Source organism: Lactuca virosa, chromosome 1 (genome assembly GCF_052849685.1).
Source record: "Lactuca virosa cultivar CGN04683 chromosome 1, Lactuca_virosa_CGN04683_v6, whole genome shotgun sequence".
In the NCBI taxonomy this organism is placed as follows: Eukaryota; Viridiplantae; Streptophyta; class Magnoliopsida; order Asterales; family Asteraceae; genus Lactuca; species Lactuca virosa.
The window spans coordinates 126,948,816-126,963,368 of record NC_136426.1 but is presented as its reverse complement, the minus strand read 5'-3'; the positions used below and the strand labels follow the sequence as shown (position 1 = coordinate 126,963,368).

Below are 14,553 nucleotides of genomic sequence, written 5' to 3'. Positions count from 1 at the left end.
GGAACAACATTTCTGTTATCTAACTGAACACCAGATTTTTCAACAAAATGCCCATCATCTCTTCTCCTATATAAGGGAAAACCATTTGAATCAACTGAAGTATGATTACAAAATTGCTTTGGAAAGTTTTTAGAACACTTTCTGTCAAGCATGCATGGGCAATTCAAATTTTCAGCTCCACATGGACTGTGAATCATGAACTCCTTGACAAGTGAATACAATTCTGGATCATCATCGATATTTGGAATCTCAGCAGAAACAATGGGATCGATATATTCAACTGTAGGAAGCTTGCAGTCAGCATGCATAAATAGACATATATGACTATGAGGCAAACCTCTTTTTTGAAATTCAATTGTATAAACCACTGCATGCAAAATATACAAATAAAATACAAGTTAGCAAATAAAATATGTTTAAAATTATAAGTTTAACTATAAATATAAATATGTTTAGGAAAAATAAAAATTATTATATTTAAAAGTATACATTAAAGTATAAATTTAAATACCTGCTTGAACCTTGCCGAAAACTTCATTTTCCCTTAAATCTTTAATAAATGCATCCAACTTGATCTTAAACAACCTACATAATATATCCGGTCTATCTTCTGGATGAAGTGAAGTGTCCTTAAGAAACCTTTGAACTTCTGGCCATTTTGGATTACATGTAAAAGTTATGAAAAAATCAGGATATCCAAACCATTTACAGAGCGACATGGCATCCAAATAGTTTTGCATCATATAGCGTGCACCACCGGTAAATGAAGAAGGTAAGATCACACGTTGCCCGACGTTAGAAATATCTGTACTCCCAAGTGCTTGTTGATTACGCAAATTCTCATAAGATTCACATCTGAGAATTTTTTGTTGGTTACGTATGAAAAATAGTCTCTCGCTTTCAATCATGGTATAACCATCAACCAAAAATTGTTGGAACAACCTTTTTGCATTAAGAATTAGTGAGAACGATTGATCCATGTCTTGAATTCTGTAAGCGAAAAATTCTCTCATTGTACAGGTCGGGCGCTTGCTATTACTTGAAGATGAAATACCTCTGTGAAGAATGTCAACTCTGTAACCATCATCGCCATATGGAAATAGTAATGGATACTGAAGAGGAAGGTAAGAAGGATGCAATTCACTGATACGTTGTAATAATCCTGATGAAGTTTGAACAACAATATCTCTTTTTTCAATTGAATCACAAACGTCACCGACAACTAAAGCGGCAACCTCAGAAGAACTTGGTAAGTTATACGTCCTTCCATCTTGTTCCCCTTTTCCAATTAATCTTAACTTCAAATTAGTTGAAGGATTTTCATGAAGAGTGTCTCTTACCATCCTATAAGACTTGACCAACGCATTGTTTGAATCTAACATATCCTTCAGAAATTCTATAATCTGGAGATCATATGATCTTGAAGTTGATGTAGAAGTGGTCGTTCGTCCACTGAAAATATTATAAACAATTATTTAATGTTAGTAAAAAAAATCAATGAATTGAATTGATCTATTAGAGTTAATTGTAAAAATATACCCAATACTTGTTGATCTATTTGAAATCTTGTTCTCCGTATCATATATATATATATATATATATATATATATATATATATATATAACTGACAGAATTTCGGACTTGAACTAGGTGTAGGTAAAAGACTTCTCATACTATGATAATTTTGACCACCAAGTTTGAATATGTATGGTGAGTTGCCTCTGTTGATGGATGAATCAACTTTGCCTCCCATCGATGTAAATGAAAACATCGAATTGTAACGTCGAATATTCTTCATGAAGTGTTTGCTTTTCGAATCTACTGATCTATACAGATTTTGGTATGATGGCGGTGCCTCTTTTAAGGATGGTAGCTCAACTTTGCCGTAACCGCAACATAGGGAATAAGATGTATTGCCTTTTTTCTGCCCTCTAATCGATTCAGCTTTCCATAATTTTGCATGACAAATCTGACATATAACAATCTGGTCTCCATGATCCAAGTAATCTGTTGAATGCAAAAAATATAAAAAATAATAAAAAACAAAAGTATAAAATAAAATTTAATAATATTAAAACTTTTAGAATTATGATCACCTTTGGATATACCGCAGAAAATATCTTGAATAATAGGATCATCAAAATTTTCTTCATCTAATGTCAGATCAAACATAGGTATAGCGGATATAGATGGAGTCTTCCTTTTTAATTGATGTTTTCCTCTTGGTAACTTGATTGACGAAGAATTCTGGATTATTGTCGAACGATTGCATGATGTCGTGGCATTACCAAACACAAAATTATCTTTGTTAATAGATAGTGGTGTTTGAAGGTTATAATTGAATATATAACTGCCTGAAAAAAAAACGTTAGCAATTGGTATTATTTATATAAAAGTGAAGCATATATTTTTAAATTGGTGTATTTAGAAATACATACCATTTGAAATGTTAGAAAGTGGAGTTCTAACATTTATATTTGTTGAAGGAAAATTCTAAATTATCGTCGAACGATTCGTGGAGACCGTGGCAGTACCAAACACATATTTATCTTTGTTAGTAGATAGTGGTGTTTGAACGTTTTTATTAAAAATATAATTGCCTAAAAAAATTAAAATAAAAATTAGAATGTTATAAATTGTTATGAATTATATAAATGTGAAGCATATATTTTTAAATTTGTGTATATGAAAACATACCATTTGAAATTGTTGAAAAGGGTGTTGTAACGTTTCTATTTGTTGAAGTTGGATTAATAATTGTATCTTGATATATAGATGATTCGACAGAGTTTATATTTTCCTTGTCTAAGGTAACATCTGTATAGTTATCTCTAGATAAACTACGACCACGACTGTAGACATCTGTTATATAATGAAAAAATAAATAGTTAGTAATAATAGAAATAATATTAATTATTAAAAAATAATAAATTCAAGAGTGTGGCAAATTTTATATACTTTTAATATTAAAAATTAAATTAAAAAAAAAACAAATATAAATACCATTATTCGAATTGTAAGAAACATGTGTAACAGATGAATCTTGATAGAAAGATGTGGCAGGTAATATTTTGGATTTTTTATTATCCAAATATATTTTTCTAATTTTTCTCATCTCTTTGGCGTTTGTTGGTTCTGTAGTATTATTTGAACCTGTAAAATAGTAGAAAACAATTTAAAGTCATATTGTCTGATATAAAAGATAAATATTTTTTATTTTAATTTAATTTTATTTTTTAAATAATAGTCAATTACATATTTAAAATACATAAATAAAACATATAATCAATGCAAAATAAATTAAGAAAATTATCGTATTGGGTACAATGAATAACATGTGTAGTAGGTGTACGATGAGACGATGATGTGGTGAATTGTTTTTTGGATTTTTTGTTATCCAAATATAACTTCCTGTTTTTTCTTCTCTCTATAGCGTCTGTTGCATTCATGTCCTTGTTTGGTATGTAATGAAAAAAATGGAATATAGTTAAAAATAAGATTAATAATTTAAAACTAACTGTTTCAGACGGTAGGTCATGTAATCATGTATAAAGTTGAATACATGAATTGATAAATAATGAAATAGAAATAAAACTGTGTCCTGAACGGGTTAAACAGTATTTATGTGATGATTATATTAACGGATTGGAATTATGTATCGGTTTATCGAATATTAAATCTAGTTAGAAAAGCCCATTCCATATCAATTTGTTAATTTCAATAATAATAATAATAATAATAATAATAATAATAATAATAATAATAATAATTTATAAAAACAACAAATAAAAGGGTTATAATCAGATAGTATTTTGTTTATAGTATAGGGAGTAAATAGAAACTTTGTCTTGGCATCTAACAAAATCGGTGCATCGGAAAAGAGAAAAGGAACATACCAGACCATACGATGGAGACCTTGTGTAGAATCGGAAGAACAGTGGTCGAAAGAGGATGGATTTCGTGCGATTACAGGGTGAAAACGGGAACTTTTAGCTAATAGTGAACCGACGAAAGGCTTCTTTACATGCGATCTCAACAGGTAACAAATTAGGGCTTTTTTATGATGAAGATGCAAATTGGTTGAAATCGGGTGGAATACTTTGTCGTTATTAAATTTTGAGGTCATAATAGATGTTTATGTATGTGAAAAAGTAAATCCCGAATATCTCTCTAAAAATTTTACTTCCCGCTAGTGTAATTTCATTTCGTATTTCAAACATCCCGGTATTGTATTACAATTTTTAAAGGGGATTAGGAGAAGAGTGTGATGTTATTTGGTATACATTTGTATATGCAAATTACGAAAGGTAGAAAGTTTGATAAATCTGAGTAAATTCATGAATGGAATGAATTATGAATTCACTGTTTAACCATAAGTGAACAACCTTTTTTTAATGTTTTTTGTCGGTAGTAGAAGAGAAACAATTAAGGACATGGTTGTGTACACAGGTTCAACAACCTTTTTCAGAATCTTCAAAATACTGAAAACCATTTTTTCTTCCAATTGAAGGATTTGACCAACAATCAACATCTTTACATGTATTTTTTACATGTATTTTTTAATACATGTATTTTTTACATGTATTCTTTACATGTATTAGAAGTTGCCCAGGTTGCTGTTATGAAAAAACATTGGAATAGATTGGCAGTCAACATCATTTTCTTCATTATTGGAGGGTAGTTTGGACTTTTGAAAAATTTTAAGGATTTCATAATTATTGAAGATTATTTTGTATATTTGGAGAGAGCCATATTTGTTTTTATTTGATATAATAAAAAAAGACTAATGCTTTAGAATATCATATTATTTGCAGAATTGGCTGGAACGATATTTAAAATCGCAAAATCTTCTTAACCTACAAAAGCCACATGCTTCTATTGAAGTGTTTGAAAATTATGGAATGCTACATTTGTTAGTAATGAGAATCAGGTAATTCTTATAGCACATGTCCCCTTAGTCTGTAATTACGAAATCTTGTTTCAGGCTTTCTATTTTTATATTGATCAAATTAACTTAAAATATATGAACAAACATTGATTGTTCTATAACTTATAGCACATGGCAATATCTTGTACCAAGAACAAACAATAAAACTGCCATATTTATTTTTTAAATATAATATGATAATTATGCCCTTTTATATTATCTTATACAAATATTGGGTAATACCTAATAAAGCATTATCCTTTTGCATATACTTACGCTTTTTTGTGGTTTGTCTTTTATTGTAAATATCTTCATGGTGTTGTAATTTTAAGTTTATACCATTGTTAGCATTCTACTTAGCATATTTAATGTTTTAAAAATTATATCATTGTAAAAGTACATTGCTTCTCATATTTATATAATCTCATACCAAATAAGTTTTTTGTATGGCAGTTATTTAGGCAAAGGGCAATAATGTCAAATTCCTATAATAAGCAAAAGATAAAACAATTATAATTTCTTTGACATAGAAAAATTACAATTATGCCCTTTTCTATTAATGTTGCCATTTGTTTTCATTGTTTGTTTTTTGTTCGTCCTATGTGTACTTAAAAATGCCTAATAACTATTTAATTGCCTAATAACTATTTAAAAATACATCGATAAAGCCAAGCACAAAGTACTCGTGCAACTTCAAGATTAAACATATTTTTTTCATTTACCAGAAACAACAATGTACTTTTTATAATGTGTAATAACCATAATTGTAGAAGCAACTAACATGCATGCCATGTAAAAGTATACCTACTTGCAATAAGAAAAAACAATAAATATTAACAACTTTTTTTTGAAAAATGATCAAATCAAATTGTAGTCTCTTAACAGTATTATCTATTATAAAACTAATTCATGGCACAGACTAATACAATTTTCATCTCTTAACAGTATTAAACAATAAATGATTTAACAAATTTTACTTAGTGATAACCACACCTAAGTGCTTTGTCACTTTGTAACCATGCAATGATTTTACATAATAGCAGAAAGATACAGGTGAAACATTAAGAAATTTTTTTTATAAGATAGATATGCGAAAAAAATGTATAATCCATAATTTATTTAAGAAACCACTCAAACAAATAATGATGTTGAACAAATGTTTCAACCTTCTAAACCATGAATGTAAACAAATAAAGTTTTTCAAACTTCCTATTAAAAATTATAACTCAGCAACAGTTTTAAAATGTAACCTTGACAATTTCTTTACTTTGATCCAACACATCTGCATTAGTCTTGAACTGAAATTTGTGTATTAAATCATCATGCTTACAAACTTGATTAAATGGAATGAATTTATTTGTATTCGAAGAGGTGTCAGGGGGATCATCTCCATCAAAACTGTTTTTATAAAAAAAAAACACCGACATTATTAGTCACATAAAGGGCAATTATAGAAAAAAAATGATAAAACATAAATTACCTTTGTTTGAAAACATTGATCTCATCAATGTCGGTGTTAATGAAAAGCTTTGTCATGGGAAAATATGTGTTAACTGTCGGTTGATCTAAACAAAATTGTATATGTGTTATTTAAATTGTTATAAAATAAAATATAATATGAAAATAAATTACCTCTCGAAACTTTAATCAACAATGTTATTTAAATTACTATAAAATAAAATATAATAAGAAAAATAAATACCTCTCCAAACTGTAAGCATCGCAAATTGAAGAATGACAATGATTCGAAGACCGTGTGGATTGTTATCAATAAATTCTTGCATTTCGTAGGCATAATAACCCCACAAAGTGACACGAATTTGTAAACCACTGGAAAAAAATGATTCAAATTAATTGAATTAATTATAATATGTGTGTGTGTGTGTATAAAACCTACTTTGCATCTTGTATTTGGATGTTGAATCTGTGTTTTTTCATATCAGAATTATCTCACAACATGTCACCAAAAGCAACTACCAATCCAATTACATCTATGAAAAATAACAAAGAAGAACGAAACATTATTGTGAATTTAAATATATAATATGTTAGTCAATTTTTTTTGACAATAATTAAAATAAATTAAAATTAACTAACCGATAGCAATGTTTTGAGGATGTATCAATGAGATAATCGTTTGATAATCAACAAACTGAAAACCAAATGTAGGTCCATAAAAGTCATCACACTCCGTAATAACAGTGTTATGGACAAAAGTAAGTTTATGATGAAACCGGGTTAACCTCAAACAACTTATCCTTTGTGACTCAAAGATTGGAAATTTTATGTAAAATGCATGGCCATCCTTTATAATATGTTTGAATTTGTAGATATTTTTTGTTGGGACAATTGCTTGGATCTTGTTTCCCTAAAAGAAGTTTGATATGAATTGGCATTTATAAGAAAATTATATTTTGTATTTACAAAGAAAAAATATTTTTAAATTTTCTAATTACCTGTTCATCTACTAAGATCATTTCAATTGAGTAAATTTCATCCTTCTTGTAGAAAGACATTTGATTCCACAAGTTTATGACACGAAGTTTGAAAGCCAAGTCATCCCTAGTTAAATCCACATCAGCTATAAAGGTGATGTTTTCTGCTGCCATTTCTGTGAAAAAAGAATTAAAATAACTTCATAACAAATTGTTGTAAGATATTGAAACTAACTTTGCATATGAAAAGTAGTCAAAGTGTCATTATTTACTTGCATAAAGAAGTCCAAATTGCAAATTGTTAAAAGAAGTATACTTTTAAACTATATAACACAAAAGATCTTAAAGTTCACAATTAAAGAAAGGGGCAAAACAGTCATTTGTGAAAGTCAGATTGAGGAAAAAAAACTGCACCGCGAGTAAAAAAGTCTATCATGGGATCTTGATGTTTTGCCAAAATTGCTTAATTACAAAGACAGGGGCAAAATAGTCATTGGTGAAAGTCAGATTGAAGACTTTCATATCATATGTAATCAATAGTAATTAATGTTTGCGAAAATGAAAATTTGAAAATCTATAAAGATGAAAATTGCAGTAAAATTAATTTTTTTTTCAAACTTAATTGAATGATGAAAGCATTATTGCCTACTTGTATAGGACAGTCCCACTTTCTTTCATGAATATTTATTTTCCTACCATTAGTTTGCAGGTTATAAACAAAATAGTCAATAGAAGGAGAAGACTATAGAAATAAACAGAATAACAGAAAGTATGATTATGGTACTTTGCAATGAATATTTATTATTATGGTACTTTGCAATGAATATTTATTTTCCTACCTGATGGATTGAAATGTACGATAGAATATGGTACTTTGCACTTTGCAGAGATGAAGAAGCAGAAAGTTGTCAAAACATATAAAAATATTTAGGGGTTCGGTATTTATAAATGCAATGAATAGGAGAAGATAATATTCTAATTGTGATTTAATTCCTAATTTGATGGCTATATATTTGGTAAAAGATCAATTAATTCAAAACCATTGCTGATTATATGGGATATGAGGAGATATGAAATTGAAAATTCAAAATTTGTTTGAAATTGGATGAATATGGTAACCAAACAACTGATTTTTAGGAGATGATATCCGTTCCTGGAGTAGGAAATGGGCGGGAAAAGAAGTGAGAATAGATGCAGAAGAACCACACGTGGATTGATGGGGGTTTAAATAGGGGACACATGGCATTTAGGGAAGGAAGTACATGTTGGCATTTGATTGCAGACATTGGACCTGTAAGACTATTAGGAATGTTTTATTTTATTTTATTTTATGTTTTTTTTATAAAAATAAAACCGTGGTTTATATTTTTTTAATGTTATGAATTCAGGTGCTGACAAGGTTTACATGGCTGCAATGACAAATTCAATGCAATGATGTACAAAAGCAATTCTCACACAGCAGATGGTAATATTAGACTATCTTTTACTGTGTATGACGTTAATTGGGAATAATCATCTTTTTTTTTGAATTTGGCCTACAATTGGTGATATGATAGCAATATGCATCGTATTGTTTTTATTGTTTTTATTGCAGGTAATTGTTTTTATTGCAGGTAATTTAATATATGAAATGGTGGATCTTGGGATACGTTGGTGGATTTATGGTGTGAGTTACTGCACGGACATAAGGTTAGATTTATGATCAATTTGTATTAATATTATCATAACAAAGTTAATAGAGAATTAGTGATATGATAGCAATATGCATCTTATTGTTTTTATTGCAGGTAATTTAAGATATGAAATGGTGGATCTTGGGATCCGTTGGTGGATTGATGGTGTGAGTTACTGCACTGGACCTAAGGTTAGATTTATGATAATTTTGTATTAATATTATCATAACAAAGTTAATAAAAAAATAAATGAACAGGATAATAAAAAGTGAACATCAAACAACCATTTAAAAAACAATCATAGGAAACAAATGTCTGAAGCATGAAAAACCATAACGTGAAAAATCCAGTATTCAAATTAAAAGTAGTAATTGTCCATGCAATTGCAAAATGGAACATCTATTAAAATATCCCAGAAAAGAGTAAATCAATCATTTTTCTCTAGCTTTACTTTCAACAATTGTTTTCCTGGACCATCTGGACCTATTTTTGGAGTTTTTGATGTAGATAAGTGATCACTTATCTCTAAATCGAAAACTTCTTCCAAATTTCGCTTTAACACCGGTGTTGTGTTCAAAATCTTCATTGGACTTGTTGTGTCGTTTTTGTCGATAGTGGAAGGAGTTATGTTATCGTCCTTGCCAGAAACTGCATCCTAAAAAAATATATAATCGTATAACATTATTATTGCTAAAATAAATTTATGTTTTAGAGAATATGTAAGAAATTTAAAATGTATTTAACCTTTAAATTTTTTATATCTTGAGATTGCAAATCGACCGAACCAAAATCAAACGACTGTGAATTAGAAGGTTGTATAATACAAAAAATAAACAATTAAACAATGTTCTAAAAAGTAAATGAATGTTTAAATAAAATACAACAAAAAATAAGTAAGTACATACCTGTGACTCGGTGAACTTATTTTCAAGTTGTTCGATTAAAGTCTCATCATCACTTATTCTAGCAATACCATATTGGTTGTTTTTGAAGGACACGTTGAATTTTGAAACAGAAATTTTAAAGGCCAATTTCAAACCTTTCAATGCATTAATTTCCCCCGGATATAAACCAAGATCGTCTCCACGCTGCAATTAAAAACAATAAAAAAAATATTTTGTTTAAAGTGATAGTATATAACGAAGTTATATGATTATCATTAAATTTAAAATAAGACCTCAATCATTTTTTTAACAAACTCCTTAGCTGACTGCTTCAACAGATACCTCCATTCTCTCTCAAACATGGTTAAGGTTAGAGTTCCCGTATTATCTTGCACGCGTATAGGAATCATAAACCTATAAAAAAATTGATAATAATATTAATATTGTGATAAACATGGAATATTAGATAGTTCATTACAATTCAAGTGTAAAGTAGCAACCTTGGAACAACCGAAGTGGTAGTTTTTGTGCAATTTTCATTATGACATTCATAAGTCTTTGTTTGATGAGCATCATTTTCACTTGCTTTACCAGAACAGTTGGTACATGTTTCATAATACCATTTTTGGTTTTGTAAAATTCCCTTTATAGTACCCACGATAACGAAATTACATTTCTACAAAAAAAGGTATGTATTTTAGATTAACATACATAAGACAACTGTAAATGAAATATATTATAATTATATAATACAAACATAACAAAAAACACAAAACATGGTAAAAATATTTAAATAAACATATTAAATTGTAACAAACAATAACACATGAAATACCTCGACTCGTTCCCAAACCTCAGCGATACCCTTCAGGTTATTTTTTACCATAAAATCATCATATGCAGAAATTTGATTGGATGAGATAATCAAAAATGTATTTGTAGATGAATCGGGACGATCATCTCCATCCAAACTGTTATGTATGCAAAAAAAAGTAGTTACGCAAAGGATGTTATTGTACAATAAACAGAATAAAACATAAGTTACCTTTTGTTGAAATTGGTAATTTCATCTATGTCAGAGTTAATGAACAACTTGGAAGAGGTAAAGTAGGTGTTTACACTTGGACGATCTATAACAAAAATGTATATAATATTATTTTATTGAGGGCAACATAAATATTAATAACATAATTTGAATACCTCTCCAAACATTAATCTGACCAAACTGAAGAATAACAACGATGCGACGATTGTCTGGATTGTTATTTATATAATCAAGCATCTTGTACGCATATTCACCCCACAAATTGACATGAAGTTGCAAACCGCTGAAAAGAAATATATTTATAAAAAAAATGATATATTTAGATAACATAATTTAAAATTTATAAATTATAAGATGTAAACATATAAGAAAATCAACTTTGCATCTTGGATGCGGATGTTCAGCTTGTGTTTTGATTTCTCTGGATGACCTTGTTGTATCTCAGCAATTGCAACAACCAAACCCATAACATCTATTAAACAAAAAATAGGCAAATTTATGTTATTTTTCTGTTAGGAAAATAGAATATTATATTTAAACATATAATGATATGTACTTACCAACAGATGTATCTTGAGGATGGGTCAATGATAACACGGCTTGATAATCAACAAACGAAAAGCCAAACAGAGATCCAGAAAAATTGTTACACTCTGTAACAACAGTTTGTTGGACGAATGTGAATTTCTGATCATGACGAGTTAACTTAAAACTACCCGTCTTCAATGCTGCAAAGTTTGGACCTTTGATGTAAAATGTCATCCCATCCTTTACTACATTTTTGAAGCGATATATGTTTCGTTTGGATACCATTGCTTGGATTTTGTTCCCCAAACAATATTTAATACAATAAGAAAAAGTTAAAAAGTAATTAAATTTAAGGAAATATGTGTAAGAAAAATATAAAAATAGTTTTTGTAACATACATGTTCATCCAGTAAGATCATTTCAATTGACCAAATTTCATTTTTGTTTTAGAAAGACATTTGATGCCAAAGGTTTATGACACGAAGCTTGAAAGTCAAGTCATCCCTAGTTACATCCATATCAGATATGAAGGTAATATTTGGTGCTGCCATTTATCTGCAATAAAAAGGAGAAAAATATAAATTAATTAAATAAAAGACAAGATAAGCACATATGTATTCTATGACAGGTAATTCTTCTGCTCTCATAAGAAAGAATTAGAATAATAAAACTAAATTTTGTGTGTGACTTCATACTTCAGTGTCAATAAGAAATTTAGACTACTACAAATTGTTGTAAGACATTGAAACTGACTTTGCATATGAAAAGTAGGCAGAAGTGTTATTATTTACTTGCATAAAGAAGTCCAAATTGCAAATTGTTAAAAGAAGTATACTTTTAAACTATATAAGACAAAAGAAAGCATTATTGCCAAAATTCTGTAACACTATTTTTTTTGTTTATTTTCATACTTCCTTCTCATGGGATCTTGATGTTTTGCGAAAATTGCTAAATTACAAATAAAGGGGCAAAAAAGTCATTGGCGAAAGTAAGATTGAAGAGTTTCATATCATATGTAATCAATATCAATAGTAACTAATGTTTGCGGAAATGAAATTCTGAAAATCTATAAATATGAAAATTGCAGTCAAATTAATTTTGTTTTCAAACTTAATTGAATGAAGAAAGCATTACTGCCTACTTGTATAGGACAGCCCCACTTTCTTTGATAATATTTATTTTCCTACAATTAGTTTGCAGGTTATAAACAAAATAGTGAACAGAGAAAAAATATATCAAAATATATTCACTGCCTCAACAGATACCTCCATTTTATCTCAATTATTAAGAATGGAGATGGAGATTTGGATAAGCACATATGTATTCTATGACAGGTATTTTTTCTGCTATCATAAGTCTTTAATTTATTCAAATATGGTTCTGAATTATAATTATTTAAATATCATGGGGTAGCAAAACAGTCATTTGTGAAAGTCAGATTGAGGAAAAAAAACTGCACCGCGAGTAAAAAATTATACACAATTAATTTATGTTCGACTTTAATGTATAGTGCAATATAAGATCTTAAAGTTCATTGCAAAGTAGTTTTAAATTTAAATTTCTGTGTGATTGGTAAAACAATCATATGTTTTTTATTAAAAAAGAAAAAAAAATAAGTATAAGCATGAATATGATGCGGATGAAACACACAGAGAGCAACACATATAGATCGACAGACTTGTTTCTAGGTTGCTATATGAAATTTGTAACAGAAGGAGAAGAAGATAGAAATAAACAGAATAAAAGAAAGTATGATTATTTTGTTTTACACTGACCTGATGGATTGAAATGTACGATAGAAGATGGTACTTTGCACTTTGCAGAGATGAAGAAGCAGAAAGTCGTCAAAACATATAAAAATATTTAGGGGTTCGGTATTTATAAATACAATGAATAGAAGAAGAGAATATTCTAATCGTGATTTAATTCCTAATTTGATGGCTATATATTTGGTAAAAGATCAATTAATTCAAAACCATTGCTGATTATATGGGATATGAGAAGATATGAAATTGAAAATTCAAAATTTGTTTGAATGCAGGGACAATAACGTAACCAAAGAGCTGATTTTTAGGATATGATTTACATTCCTGAAGTAGGAAATGGGCGGGAAAAGAAGTGAGAATAGAGGCAGAAGAATGACACGTGGATTGCTGGGGGTTTAAGGAGGGGACAAGTGGCATTTAGGGGAGACAATTATTAGGAATTGAGATATATATATATATATATATATAATATATATATATATATATATATATATATATATTGTAACACCCAAATGTTTCAAATAGATTTTTCATTTCAAAATCGCATACTTTTCATAACATATTGTATAGAAATCTCGTTTATTCAAAATACAAGCACAACTCCATTAATAATCCAGGATCCTCAAAATACAACTCTTTCTCTGGTGTGTACAATCAAGCCGGTGCCGTCCCGCGAACCTGAGAAAACCTGAAACACATAACACATAACATTGTAAGCACAAAGTTTAGTGAGTTACCCAAAATACCACATATAACACATATTAGCCACTCGAGGCTATAACTCTGTGGGCCTACTGGCCCTAACTCTGTGGACCCTCTGGTCCTAACTCTGTGGACCTTCCGGTCCTAACTCTGTAAACTCTGGAATACACACAGCATAAATCACATAGAAATAATGCAGTGCAACACATCACATACATAGCATACAAGATACTCTGTCACATAACTCTAATTACCACTTAAGGTAAAGTATAGTGAGAAGACTCACTTCGCATGATGTCGGATACCCTCCCGTGCTCGATAATCCGACCTAGCCTCATCCTATCAAAATGATAACATCTCTGATCAAAATCCTCTTATGTTCTCATCCCTAATAATGGGTAGAAGACCATTCTACCCCTCTCTGACCTCTCTTGAATCAGCTTGACCAAACCCCAAGGTAAACTGAAGTCGACTCTAGTCAACGGTCAAACTTTGACCAGACTCGTCGAGTGCACTCGAGTGACTCGGCGAGTCCATGCGTGTCCTCTGAATCCTCAAAAGCCTCACTCGACTCGTCGAGTTAACCTTTCACT

The 14,553-nt window shown here is 29.4% G+C and overlaps 1 long non-coding RNA gene across 1 annotated transcript; it reads left to right on the top strand.

Annotated features, from left to right (window-relative positions):
- Positions 1 to 8,750: 8,750 nt before the first annotated feature.
- On the top strand, positions 8,751 to 11,639 carry LOC145106505 (uncharacterized). Its single transcript, XR_013707590.1, has 4 exons — positions 8,751 to 8,827; positions 8,957 to 9,051; positions 9,150 to 9,226; positions 11,531 to 11,639. It is a non-coding gene; the product is annotated as an uncharacterized LOC145106505 (long non-coding RNA).
- Positions 11,640 to 14,553: the final 2,914 nt, after the last annotated feature.